At 39.4% G+C, this 13,257-nt stretch overlaps 1 protein-coding gene across 2 annotated transcripts in view; it reads left to right on the top strand.

Annotated features, from left to right (window-relative positions):
* Positions 1 to 13,257, top strand: part of TEC (tec protein tyrosine kinase) — a 133,869-nt gene that overhangs the window by 52,327 nt on the left and 68,285 nt on the right. The gene's annotated exons all lie outside the window — the stretch shown is intronic.

A 13,257-nucleotide genomic window follows, 5' to 3' on the forward strand; every position in this document is an offset into this window, starting at 1 on the left:
CCTCAGAAGCCAATATTACCTGCTTAGAAATATGGACTGATACATTTGAGATGTTTCAATTGTTAGGTCACTTTGAAAATGGTAAATATATGAAATTAAAAGTGCCCTAATTGTTTTAGATTAAGTGGAATAAAGAGAACAGTGGAACCTTTTTTTTATTTCAGAACCTGGCCTACTGTCTTGCCTAGGAGCAACCTTAGCCACTAAGAGAATCAGAAAGGACAGGAGGAGGAAGTTGTCACAATACCCCGCTTCTGACACCTAGCATCAGGATCCACCTCCTTTCTGACCTGATTAGCCCAGGGAGTCTAGTCCTGTTTTAACCCTTTCTCTTCCCATGATCCTCCTGGATTACTTTTTCTCAGGGACAGACATTCACTAATATATTTAGGACTTTCAGCTTGAAACAGGGTTGCAGATTTGTTTGCCTCTCAGAGTTAAAAACAAATCATTGTCCATATTAAAAAGGTAAGGAATTTTAAGATAAGTATTCGAATTTTTGTAAAGATGAAAGTCTGACAAAAGTGGACTGAGTTCCTGCTTGACAACTCTCTTGGCCTGGCTTCTGGGTAAGCCCCCTAGTGCTCCAGTGTCGTGTTTCTTCCTTCCTAGTTGCAGTTAATGTCTTTTCTTTCTTTCTTTCTTTCTTTCTTTCTTTCTTTCTTTCTTTCTTTCTTTCTTTCTTTCTTTTCTTTCTTTTCTTCTTTCTTCTTTCTTCTTTCTCATTCATCCTCCATGGACGAATGTTCTGGTTTCCATCTTCCCAGCCCTAGAAGCTCTGACCCAGAAGGGGCTGTGATGTAGGTAACTCATGTAAAAATCATAGGTATTTGAAACATGTAAGACTAGAGGTAGATTAGAAAAACCATGGGAGGGGCACCTGGGGGGCTCAGTCGGTTAAGTGTCCCCTTTGGCTCAGGTCATGATCTTGGAGTCCCTAGATTGAGCCCTGCAGCAGGCTCTCTGCTCAGCGAGGAGTCTGCTTCTCCCTCTCCCTCTGCCTGCTGCTCCCCCTGCTTGTGCACTCTCTGTCAAATAAATAAAATCTTACCCCCCCCCCAAAATCCTGGGTGTCATTCAGGGGTGAGGATAAATAGCCCTAGAGATGTTTTAGTTGTTCGTGGTTCTGTTTTTAAAAGAAAAATAGTGGTAGGCTCTTGATTGATCTAGTCACTATGATTCCTAGTGTCTTCGTGGCAATTAAGTGCCATTAATGCTTTATGAAAACTCTCAGTTAATCATACTGTGACTCAGACATCCATGCTCCCCTAGTTCTCTGAACCCAGCTCCTCCAACATGATGGCAACAAGCTTTTCTTCCTATTAAATATATTTTATTGTGCTTTTCAAAGTATGCTAAGGAATTCTGTGCTAGATGATGAGAAATTCAGCCAAGCTGTTTCTTCCAAGTCAGATATTGGCAAAGTTGTGTTTCTGCTGTGGGCTGTTCTTGGTTTTCCCTCCTTGCTCTTACTGCCCTCAATTAGCTCGTGTTTCTGCATTTTTTAATGAACCGATAAGAGATCTTCTTGGCATTGATGCTGTTTGATCTTACTCATAACACCCAGAGCTGTTATTATGAGTAAGTTTAGGGGTTTTGTAAGTGATCTTATTCTCTGGCCAGAGAACTAAATGACATATTGTTAGACCCCCTGACATGATAGGGGAACCTCCATGTGGAGTTGAGATGGAATTCAGGGAAGAGCAGAGCTGGAGCTTAATCAAGAAAAAGGTATATTAAACAATGGTAAAATAAACAAACAAACAATGGTGAGAAAACAAGGGGTGGAGAGATTTCTAGGTGTTGAGATTTGGAATAAAAAAATTCAAGTGGTGTGTAAATCAATTATCATTAGCTAAGAAATTGGGAACTTTTAATTTATTTTATTTATTTTTAATGATTTTATTTATTTATTCATGAGAGATAGAGAGAGAGAGAGGAAGCGATACAGGCAGAAGGAGAAACAGGCTCCTTGAGGGAAGTCCAATGCAGGACTTGATCCCAGGACCCAGGATCATGACCTGAGCCAAAGGCAGATGCTCAACCATTGAGCCACACAGGTGCCCCAGGAAATTTTTTTCCTGTATCCCTCTCACCAAAGGGAGAATCCCTTCCGCCCACCTCAGCTCTCTGCACCCTGTGTGTACATACTTTTGTTGTTGGCATCTTGGTTACCCGACTTTATTTACATATCTGTGTCTCCCATTGGACTTGAAGCTCTTTGAGGGCAGGGCTAGTAGCTTTTCCATCTTTGTATTTCTGAGAGTCTAGTGTAGAGCTGACTACTCGGTACATGGTGGATGGCTGGATGGATCAAAGGAGGAATGGGCAAGCCTCATCCTTTAGAAGCAGGCAGGACAGGTTTATCTTAAACATACATCATGATCAACCAGAAAGGTTGTCACACTGCTCATATGTAGAAGAGACAGGATTTGAGGCTCTCCTGTAATGCACAGGTGCTTCCCGTGCTTTATTCACACACCCTTTGTAATGAGATTATTGAAATTTTAATCTTTTACACAGGTTAACTGTTAGGATGGTGGAGGCAATGAGTTATATAATTACAATGACACACTTTTCTTGAATACCCTGGTCAGCCGCCGATATTTCTGTCTTTTGGGTCATATAGGGTTATTCTCTTGACCAAGCCTGGGAACCTGGAGACTCTTAGTGATATAGGGATAAGAGCCTATTAAGGTTCTGAGATGATGTGATGTTTTCCTTTTTAGTTATTTATTATCTTTAAGTGAGGTAGACCTCCCAGTGGGAAGCATAGCGTTACAGGGCCCTTCTAGTAACTATCTGAACATGTATGACTTCTAGCATTTCTTAGGATTCCAGGGAGTGGGTGTGGAGTGGGGAAAATCATTTCTTTTACAGGTCAATTGGAAGCATTTGCATCAGACTTTAGAGGTTACTAGGTAGTTCAACCAGCTTGTAAAAAATGGGACAGCTCTAAATACTCCACAGACAATATAATAGTTAGTGTACTAGGGTTTTTTTTTTTTTTGACTTTGGAAATTCTCAGCTATGTTATCCCATGAAAACTCATTTTCTTATTGGCAGTTGAGCTTCCTTGTTTCTGAAATTAGGTTGTAGCAGCTCCATGTCTTGTGTCTCAGTTTCCTTTCTTGTGTCTCTTCTCCTACTTCTCGGTTGTATCTGTTTTATATTCTACTGACTTGGATCTGAGTTTCCTCATCATTAGTCAGTCATGTTAAAGGGGGAAGATGCAGGTCTGAAGTCCTTTACCACCTTAATTTGCCAAATTAATCTATTTTTATGTCATAAGTTACTATTTTTTTCTCTAGGAAGTGGAAACTTATATAATACTTTTTTTTTTAAGATTTCATTTATTTTTTAATGAGAAACAGACAGAGAGAGAGAGAGAGAGAGAGAGAGAGGCAGAGACACAGGCAGAGGGAGAAGCAGGCTCCTCTCAGGGAGACCAAAGCAGGACTCGATCCCATAACTCCGGGATCACGCCCTGAGCCGACGGCAGATGCTCAACCGCTGAGCCACCCAGGCATCCTGAAACTTATTTAAGACAGAAGAGGGGGAAAATACCACTGGTGAAATTGTTTGGGTAACTTTTTATTTTGCTGTAGTTTCAACTTAAAGAAAAATTGGAAGAATAGTGCAAGGAATTTTCAAGTATCCTTTACTGAGATTCATGAATGGTCTCTAGTTGCCCCATTTGCTCTCTCGTTCCCTTGGTCTCTTTCTCTTTGTGTGTTGTTTTCTGAACCATTTGAGAGAAAGTTGTAGACATTGCCCCTTTTACCACTGAAACAGTCTTTGTGTTTTGTCTAGGAACACAGCCATTCTTTTTTATAACCACAGTATGATGATCAAAGTCAAGACTTTTAACACTGATTCAACACTTTGATCAAATCCAGAGTCTGTGGTCAAATTTCCTTCATCATGCCACTAATGACTTCATAGCTATTTCTCAACTTCCTCCCCTTGCCAAGTTCAAGATCCAATCCCAGTTTACATATTGCATTTTGTTGGTCAAGACAAAGTTTTTAAATGTCCGTGGTGCAAGGAGAAGAGTTGTATAAAAGAAATGCTGTTTTTTGGTTACATACTATGGAATGCCAGCTATCTCAAATACTCAGTGATTATGTGTGAACGTCCATAAACATGAAATCAGATCTAAAAACCATTATAGTCTGTTCTCTCATTCTCATGGTCATCATTAGGAGATGAAGATCCCCCTCCTGACAAAGAGATTATTTTAGCCTGGTCCATTAGGATGAGTAAAAATGACTTATTCTTGTTTCCATATGTTCCTCCCACCTTCAGTTTTAAGTTTTTATTCCTCCATCTTAAAACAGTTGTTAGGCACATAAGGCATATTATGAAGGACCGTATAGTATTAATAATTATTAGTCAGTGAAGTGGGAGTTTAATCAGAGGTTTGGTGCTTGTGCTACTTAAAAGTAGAAATAATAAAAATAGTTCATATTTTGCAAAACATTCTTGGATCTGGCTATCCTCGCCGTATTTTATTCATTGATTATTTGAGACAGAGTATAAGGAAAATCAGTATTTTTGTTCAGATAGGCTATTACCTAGTTTAATTTTATTTGTAAGACTTAGCTCTCAGCGGAGTGCCTGAGGGGCACAGTTGGTTAAGTGTCCAACACTTGATTTTGACTCAGATTATGATCTTGGGGTCGTGGGATCAAGCTCCGCATCTGGTTCTGTGCTCAGTGTGGTGTCTGCTAGAGATTTCTGTCTCTCCCTGTCCCTCTCCGACATGCGCGCATGTGCACACACTCTCTCTCACTCTCTCTCTTTAAAATAAATAAATAAATCTTTCAAAAAAGACTTAGCTCTCAGCATTTTTTAGTGATATCAAAAAATCAGATTTCCCTCAAAGTTTTATTTAGCGACTTTCCCACTGAATGTATTCAAAAGACTTGTGCCATAGGCACTGAAGGCAGTTGGGAAAAGACCAAGTCCCAGAATGTTTGGAAATGGCATCACTGTTGAAATAAACATAGTGTTTCTTCTCACCTCTGGTTTCCCACCTGCCTATCTTGAAAGAAACTTCTCTTCATTGGAAGTGTGTCAAACTTGTTGCAGTTTTTGAAAAAGAAAACTATATTTGACATCATGAATTTTGTAACATATGAGTTTTATTTTTTCCCTGTTGCATCATGAACTACTGGGCTGGGTATTCTTAGAAGTCTTTGAAGCTACTTCTGTAATTAGTAGTTTCTAGTGTTTGTTGATGAAGATAAGTATTATCCTGAGAGACAAAGAAGAGGCCAAATAAATTATATGTGTGGAGGAAGCTGAAGGTGGATTATTAAATTATATTAAGTTATATTACTAAATTATTAAATTATATGTGTGGAGGTGGCAGAAATGTAGATTTTAGGGGGTGGCGGAGGTTGGGGAAGGGTTGAAGGCCTCTACTTGGCCAAGGGTTGGAGTATGAGCAATGTTGGCCAGGAGTGCCTCTTCCATGCAGGGGGAGCAGCATGTGCAAAGGCCATGGGGTAGAAGGGGATTTGGTATGTTTGTAGAACTGCTCTGTTCTAGAACTATATAGATTTCTGTAACTGACAGTTGCCCATACAAGGGGATAGTTGGTTTGTTAGTAATAAAGAATTATATAATTTTAGAGCTTGAAAATGTATTTTAAAGAATGATCCTCAAATTTTTCACTTGTGAGAACTGAGGTTAAGGAAGTGATCTGCTCGAGTTCACCCAGTAAGCTGATTGCTAAGCCTGGACCAAGACCCAGATCTGAATGTTCCTGAGTTAGCCTCTGATTGTACTTCCTTAGTTCGGGAAGGGATGTGCTTGGGTTGCCCAAGTAGGTGAGAGCACTTACACAGCTGGTACAATATGGTCATTCACAGACTAGACACTATCCAGTGATTCTTCAGGTACCTTTGCTTAAAAATACTGATCGCTTCTCTGCCTTTGCAGAGAAAGAGCAAAGGCTCTTGCTGCACATAATAGTTTTCTTTCCTGTAACTGTAGTACCACCCCCATCAGTTGAAAGTGTCTTGCCCTTTTAAAATTATTGTTAAATTTCTTTATATTTTTATTATTATAGCCTTTTCCCCCCTCATGAACTACATAATAATCTTCTCAAGGGCAAAGGTTGTTGCCTCATAATTGAAACATATCACACAATGCCTTGTACCCATTGGGCTCTCAGAAAAGTCTTTGTTGGCAATAATTATGATGGTGGTGGTCCGTTAGTGTTCTGAGGAGCAAAGAGATCTTTAGAGACGTTGTGATAGTTATTTCTCATTCAATTTTGTTGTTGTTGTTTTAGTTAGGAGATGCATTATTTAAGTGTAGAAACAAAACTTCTTTCTTAATTTGGTATTTATTAGTGTTATCCTCTCCCCCAAATGGAAATGTGGACATTATTTTAAACAACTAGAGTCTCATGACGCTCTGCTAACAGTGTTCACTGTCAGAAGAAATCATACAGCAATATAAGAAAGTGAAACTGCTTGTTGTTTCTGGGCTGTTCAGGACATGCTAATAAGTCTTAGCCATTGGTCGATGCTGGTCAGGTGCCTGTAGAGGATTATCTGCAGAAGGGAGCTTAGAAACACCTGTGTTATTCAGCAATTAATTCTGACTAATAGAACTCCTGCCATTGTTGGCATTTAGGTTTTGTGAATATAGTGTTCTTCTCAGATAAAATATTGAAGTTTGATGATTACTACTTGAGATGGTTAAAAACATTGATATTGTCTTATTACTAAAGCCATTTACTTTAAAAATTTTTAATCATAGAAAATTGTCTATAATGCTTACATGATTCCACACTACTAAACACCTAAAATGAAAAATTGTACCGAATATAGTTGCTTGTTAAATAAAATTAAATGTGTAAGTAAGAGACTTAAATCTCTCAAGATTTTTAATAGATTAAAAATTATCCCCTCCCCCTCATTATCCTAGTTGTATGAGAAAATGTTTTTCCTATTCTGTCTTGATTCCACATAACCACATAGGTACAGCTGTGCCTTAATTTTATTTGCCACAAAAAAGGAACATGGATGGGTATAATTCCTGGCTCATGAGATTGTAATGTGAATTTTTCTTATTTTATTTTATCTATTTTTTATTTATTTTTTTAAGGATTTTTTTAAAATTCATTTATGAAAGAGAGAGAGAGACAGGCAGAGACACAGGCAAAGAGAGAAGCAGGCTCCACGCCGGGAGCCCGATGTGGGACTCAATCTTGGGTCTCCAGGATCACGCCCTGGGCCAAAGGCAGGTGCTCAACTGCTGAGCCACCCCAAGATCCCCTGAATTTTTCTTATTTTAGAGGGATATGTAAGTTACATATATAATTGTATATTTATAAATTATATATAGAAATGTGTACTTATAAGTTACAGAATTTATATATCAAAGAATTATATATTTATTAAATATATTTATTTAAATATATATTAATATGCTTTTTATTTATATTTTGTGGCAGAAGAGAGGCCATAAGTCCATACACTTTTGTTTGTTATGTGGGACTCACCTCATTTGTTTTAGTTTATTCATTAGTGGTACAACAAAGATTTACTATGTACAGTATGCTAGGGACTGGGGAATTAAAAGATGCACGATTCTGGCTTTGTTAAGCTTACAGTCTGGGTAAGAGATAGTTCTACTTTTATAGGCTCATAATGACTGACTTTTTTGTTTTTTAAGATTTTATTTATTTATTTATGAGAGACACAGAAAGAGGCAGAGACATAGGCAGAGGGAGAAGCAGGCTCTGTGGGGAGCCTGATGCGGAACTCGATCCCGGGACCTCAGGATCATGACCTGAGCCTAAGGCAGACGCTCAACCACTGAGCCCCCCAGGTGCCCCCTGACCAACTTTCGTATGCTGTATCTGCTCTACTTTGGAGCTGAGTTCTCATCCTTCTGCTCCACCCATTGTTTGCCTTGGCCTATGACCTTTTCACTTCACTTGCCCTTGGGTTTCCAGGTGTAGTTACACATACAGGATTTCAGGGTTTCCTTCTGTTTTTCCATTTTTCTGTAGATTTCACAAAAGTACAAGGGTTTTGCATGCATGCTTGCAATGCTCTGTTCTCTGTAGCCTCCCCATTAAGTGTATCTGTAGATAACCAACCCATTTACCCACCACTTATTTTACAAGTGAAGAAACTGGGGGACAAAGTCAGGTCACCTTCTCTGAATCGACATCCCACTTGAGTAGGTGAACCAACATGTTTTATCTTTCTGGCTAATGTGCTATCTGTTAAACCACATTGTGCTACTGACCGCAAAGGGGGACTTCCTTAAACATAACTCCACTGACCACCTGTATACATAGTTTCCTTCCTCCTTCCCTGCTTTGGCTTTATGTATCAGCCCTTGAAAAGGGAGTTCTTTTAATATTGTTGGTTTGTGTCTCTTCTTTCGTCACTGTTCCACTGTGAGGTGGTGGGAGTCTATATGCAGGCAAGTAAATTGGAGTTTGTGGAAGAGAAGGAAGAAAATATTTTTGGGAATGGTTATATGAAAGAAGTTGAAAAGGGTTATACTTAGGGGCACCTGGGTGGTTCAGTGGTTAAGCATCTGCCTTTGGCTCAGGACATGATCCCAGGGTCCTGGGATCGAGTCCCACATCGGGTACCCCGCAGGGAGCCTGCTTCTCCCTCTGCCTGTGTCTCTGCCTCTGTGTCTCTCATGAATAAATAAATGGAATTTTTTTTAAAAAAAGGGTTATACTCAGATGGTAACTCTTAAGAACTTTAAAGTGAATTTGGTTAAATAGTTCATTGCAGAAATACTTAAAGCTGTTCTTCAAGTAACTCAATTCAGTATGAATGTATTCACATTCATAGTCAACCCTAACAGGAGAGAACAGTGTCACCACTGAGAAGGACCTCCTCTAAATCTTCTATAATAGATTATTAAGTTTAACATTTTTTTACAAGAGTAAGCAGATTTTGGGGTTAGTTCAGTCCTGACTAGGATTGATTATAGTACATCATCAAAATAAATGGTAGAGATTTGAATTTTCTTGGAAAAAGAATGAGTAGCTTTATGCTAAAGGTCAAATATGTAATTCAGAATTTCTTTTTAACAGGGTCATTATTTTCACATGTTACATTTAATCACTTTCTAAGGATAGAGGTTGTGACTGAAATATCTACAGGAAACAAAACCAACATCCAGTGGATGAAACAGTATATTTCCTGAGGTTCTGGAATCAGCTATCAGCAGTTTTCTGTTCCCTCTTAATAATAGGGAACTTCAGTAGTGTTCTGCAGCCCATTTCCAAGCTAACAAGAATTTCTTTGTGCTTGCAAGTGAGAGATTATGACCATGGACTCTGGAGCCAGATTACCTGGATTGAAATCCTAAATTTCTTACTTTTGAGCTTGTATAATTGGACAAGTTACTTAAGGTCAATGCCTCACTTTTCTCATTTTCAAACTGGGGAGAAAGTAGTACCCCACCCCAGGTTTTGATGAGTGAATGGGTCACTACAAGTGAAATGGTCAGGACAGCTCCTAGCATACAGTAAGTGCCATATAATCACCTGCAGTTGCTGTAATAGCTATACACACAAGGCAGGTTGCCCGGTCACTTGCTTTTGTCCTTTTTTGGAATGCATTTCAGGGTTTTTGGTCTTGAAATTGACTTTTCCCAGATCCAGACATTTTTGCAGTAAGTATAGCTGTGCCGTTCTCCTGGTGTTGCAGGGGGTCCACTCTTCCCATTGATCTCAGTTGCATTTTGGGGCTGGGGTAACTGGTGGAAATGCATACGCAGAGCAGGGCTACTTCACGTTCCAGGCATCTCGGGGCCTGTGTTGGTAGGACTCTCATCTGGGACTGTCTGCTCTGAATGTTTTCCCCTGGGTGTGTGTGTTGGTGGAGCACGTGACAGTGTAGTACTTGTGAGAGATGTACTGTTCCTTCAGTCTGACATTTTCGTATACCGCAGGTGGATCTACTATGAATTTAGAGAAAAGCAAACCTTAGAGGCTTAATTCCAGAACCCTTTTTCAGGGTCCTGGAAAGATCCTAGCAGTTTTCTACTCATAATTTTGCACTTGAAAAAAAAAAGAGCCTTCTACTTAACCTATATAAGCATCAGGCCACTCGAAATCTGGATCTAAATCGAACTTCAATAAAATTTTTTTTTTTTAAATAACAAACCCTGGATCTGTTTCTGCAGAGCATAGACGGGTTTATTTGCTCTAATATCTGACCGTGTCTACAAATCTGTCAGTGAAATACCTGCAGGCGTCTCTGCTGTATGATCACTAAGGAATCAAGCACATTTCTAATTAGCTTATGTTCTTAAAAGTCTTCCTTTCAAGAGCAGAGTGATATATGTCCACCTCTCTTACATTTATTTCTCTTTAATATTTTCAGAGTTGTTTTTTAAAGTACTGTACTTTTCTTGTTAAATGAATTCCTGAGTGTTTATGGTTATAGGTCTTCATAGAATGTTTGAATTAGGTATTGTGAACATATAATCAAGCTCTGGATCTTTATAAATCTATTGTGTAACTAACCAGTATACTGTGCTATTTCTAAATATGACATAGAGGCACAATTTTCTATTGCCAATTTTGCTATAAAAGGGTTATTTTTTGGGGCACCTGGGTGGCTTAGCGGTTGAACATCTGCCTTCAGCTCAGGTCCTGACCCCGGGGTCCTGGGATTGAGTCCCGCATCCGGCTCCCTGCAAGGACCCTGCTTCTCCCTCTGGTGTCTCTGCCTCTCTCTGTGTGTCTCTCATGAATAAATAAATAAAATCTTTTGAAAAGAAAAGGGTTATTTTCTGTTACATTTAATCCAAATAATGAGAAGAAAACAGTTTTTAAAAAGTTAACAAAAATAAAAGCATCTTAAATTCCAAGTACAAATATTCAAAAGGGTGGGTGGGATTAAATATTTCTTTGCTGAGCAAGCTATAAACGGTGTATGCTGGAGGGAAAGATTGATGGGGGATGGTGGAAGAATGTACATAACCGATATCTGCAAATTTTCTGAATCGATTGAAATATAAAATGTAAAGGCAGAGAAATCTAGATTTGTAATTCATAATCACTACCAATTAGTAGGGTAATAAGATTCAAACCTGGGCCATTTCCCCAGACACCTCTACCCTAATTTTCTAGCTAAAAACAACCACCACAACAGCAAAACTTCTTACTTGAAAACATTAATTTAACAAAAATATTTTAAATGCCTCTTTTGTGGCAGGTACTGCTCTAGGCTGTGAGACCACAAAGGAGTAGATAAGACATATGTCCTGTTCTCCATGACTTAAATTTTAGAGGAGAAAGATAGCACAAAAGAAGCCAATAAATATCTCCTGCTGTGATGAAAAACAAAGCAGGATTGGAGAGGTGGAGCCTTGCATGCATGTTTTTTTTTTTTTTTTTTTTTTTTTTGTAGGTGATGGTGGGAGGAATGAAGATCTTAAAAAGAGCAAGGCAGGCCACATGGAAGCCCTGGGGGAGGGGAAGCCAGGAATGCAAGACCTCAAGAGGGTCAGCAGGTGCTTCCTTGCTCAAGGAACAGCAGAGAGCCTGAAGTGGAACAGGGGTGGGGTGGGATGTGTTGAGGAGGAGGCCCCCAGTCACCACACCCCACGCATGAATGGCTTTGTGGGCACGGAAAAAACTTTGGGTTTTTTTGTTTTTAATGTGATAGGAAGATTTTAGAGGGTTATGAGTGGGGAGTGACAAAATTTGGCCCTTGCACATCAAGACTCTGTGGCACAGGGGGAGATGAATTGGCAGTGCGAAGGTTTGAGGCTTAGTTTCAGCTCTGCTAGCCAGTTTGACCTGAGGGAGGTCATTAATCCACTCAGTGCCCCAGTTTCTACCTTAAAATAAGGATTCTGGATTATGCAAATAGTCACCAGAATCTTTTTCATGGCCAAATATGATTCTCAGATCTTTAAATAGCTATTAAGTGTCCACTATATTGGCAGTAGTTATTGGCTATGGGGAATAGAAGACCTACTTTCTGCTCAGACTTTGGAACTTTCCTGCTCTCAGCCCTGAGCCTCACCCCTGCCTCTGGGCCACCATGTATGGGTGTGTGTATAGTGGTGTTTCACTCTCTTTTCTACCTGCATTTCTCTGATTACTTCAGAGGATGAGCAAGTCTACATATTTTCAGTGTCCATTGGTATGTACTCTCTGTTGAAGTGCCCATTTAGGTATTTTTCCTACTTTTTTCAATTAGACTTTCTACTTTTTCTTCTTTATTTTCTCCTTGCCCATATATGCTTTGCAAATACTTATTTCCACTTTGTGGCTTGTCTTTGAAGTCTCCTACTGCCTTTTTTTTTTTTTTGGCTTATTGCGGTACAATACAGATAAAATTTACCATTGTAACCATTTTTGACTTCAGTGGCAGCAAGTGCATTCATCATGTTGTGCGATAATCACCCCTCTCTAGTTCCAAAGCTTTTCATCACCCCAAACAGAAACCTTGAGAAAGTTCCGTGTGCACTTGAGAAGTGTATTCTGGTGCTTTTGGGTGGAGTGTTCTGTAAATGTCTCTTAAGTCCATCTGGTCTGACGTGTCATTTACAGCTGACATTTGCTTATTGATTTTCTGTCTAGATGCTCTATCCATTGATGCAGGTGGGGTATTCAAGACTCCTACTATTACTGTATTTCTACCTTTAAGTCGATTAGTATGTATTTTGTATTTGTATTTTGTAGGAGCTTTATGTATTTTGGTGCTCCTATGTTGGGTGCATGAATATTTACAAATATCATATCCTCTTGTTGGAATGACCCCTTTATCATTATGTAATGGCCTTCTTGGATTCTTATTACAGTCTTTGTTTTAAAGTCTTTTTTCTGATATAAGTATAGTTAGCCCAACACTCTTTTGGTTCCTATTTGCATGGATATCTTTTTCCATTTCTTCTTCTTCTTTTTTTTTTTTTTTGAGATTTTATTTATTTATTCATGAGAGACACAGAGAGAGAGGCAGAGATGTAGGCAGAAGGAGAAGCAGACTCCCTGCAGGGAGCACGATGAGGAATTTGATCCCAGGACCCCGGGATCATGCCCTGAGCTGAAGGCAGACACTCAACCACTGAGCCACCCAGGCGTCCCCCATATCTTCACTTTCAGTCTGTTTCTTTACATCTGAAGTGAGTCTCTTGGCCCCAGTCACTGAGCCACTTCCAAGGACTCAGCAGCCTCCCCCTTTAGCTTTCTTACTTCTTGATGCTTCTTCCCCCATGCTGGCCTTCTCCTGCCACCACCTT

This window comes from Nyctereutes procyonoides, unplaced genomic scaffold (genome assembly GCF_905146905.1).
Source record: "Nyctereutes procyonoides isolate TBG_1078 unplaced genomic scaffold, NYPRO_anot_genome, whole genome shotgun sequence".
Lineage (NCBI taxonomy): Eukaryota > Metazoa > Chordata > Mammalia > Carnivora > Canidae > Nyctereutes > Nyctereutes procyonoides.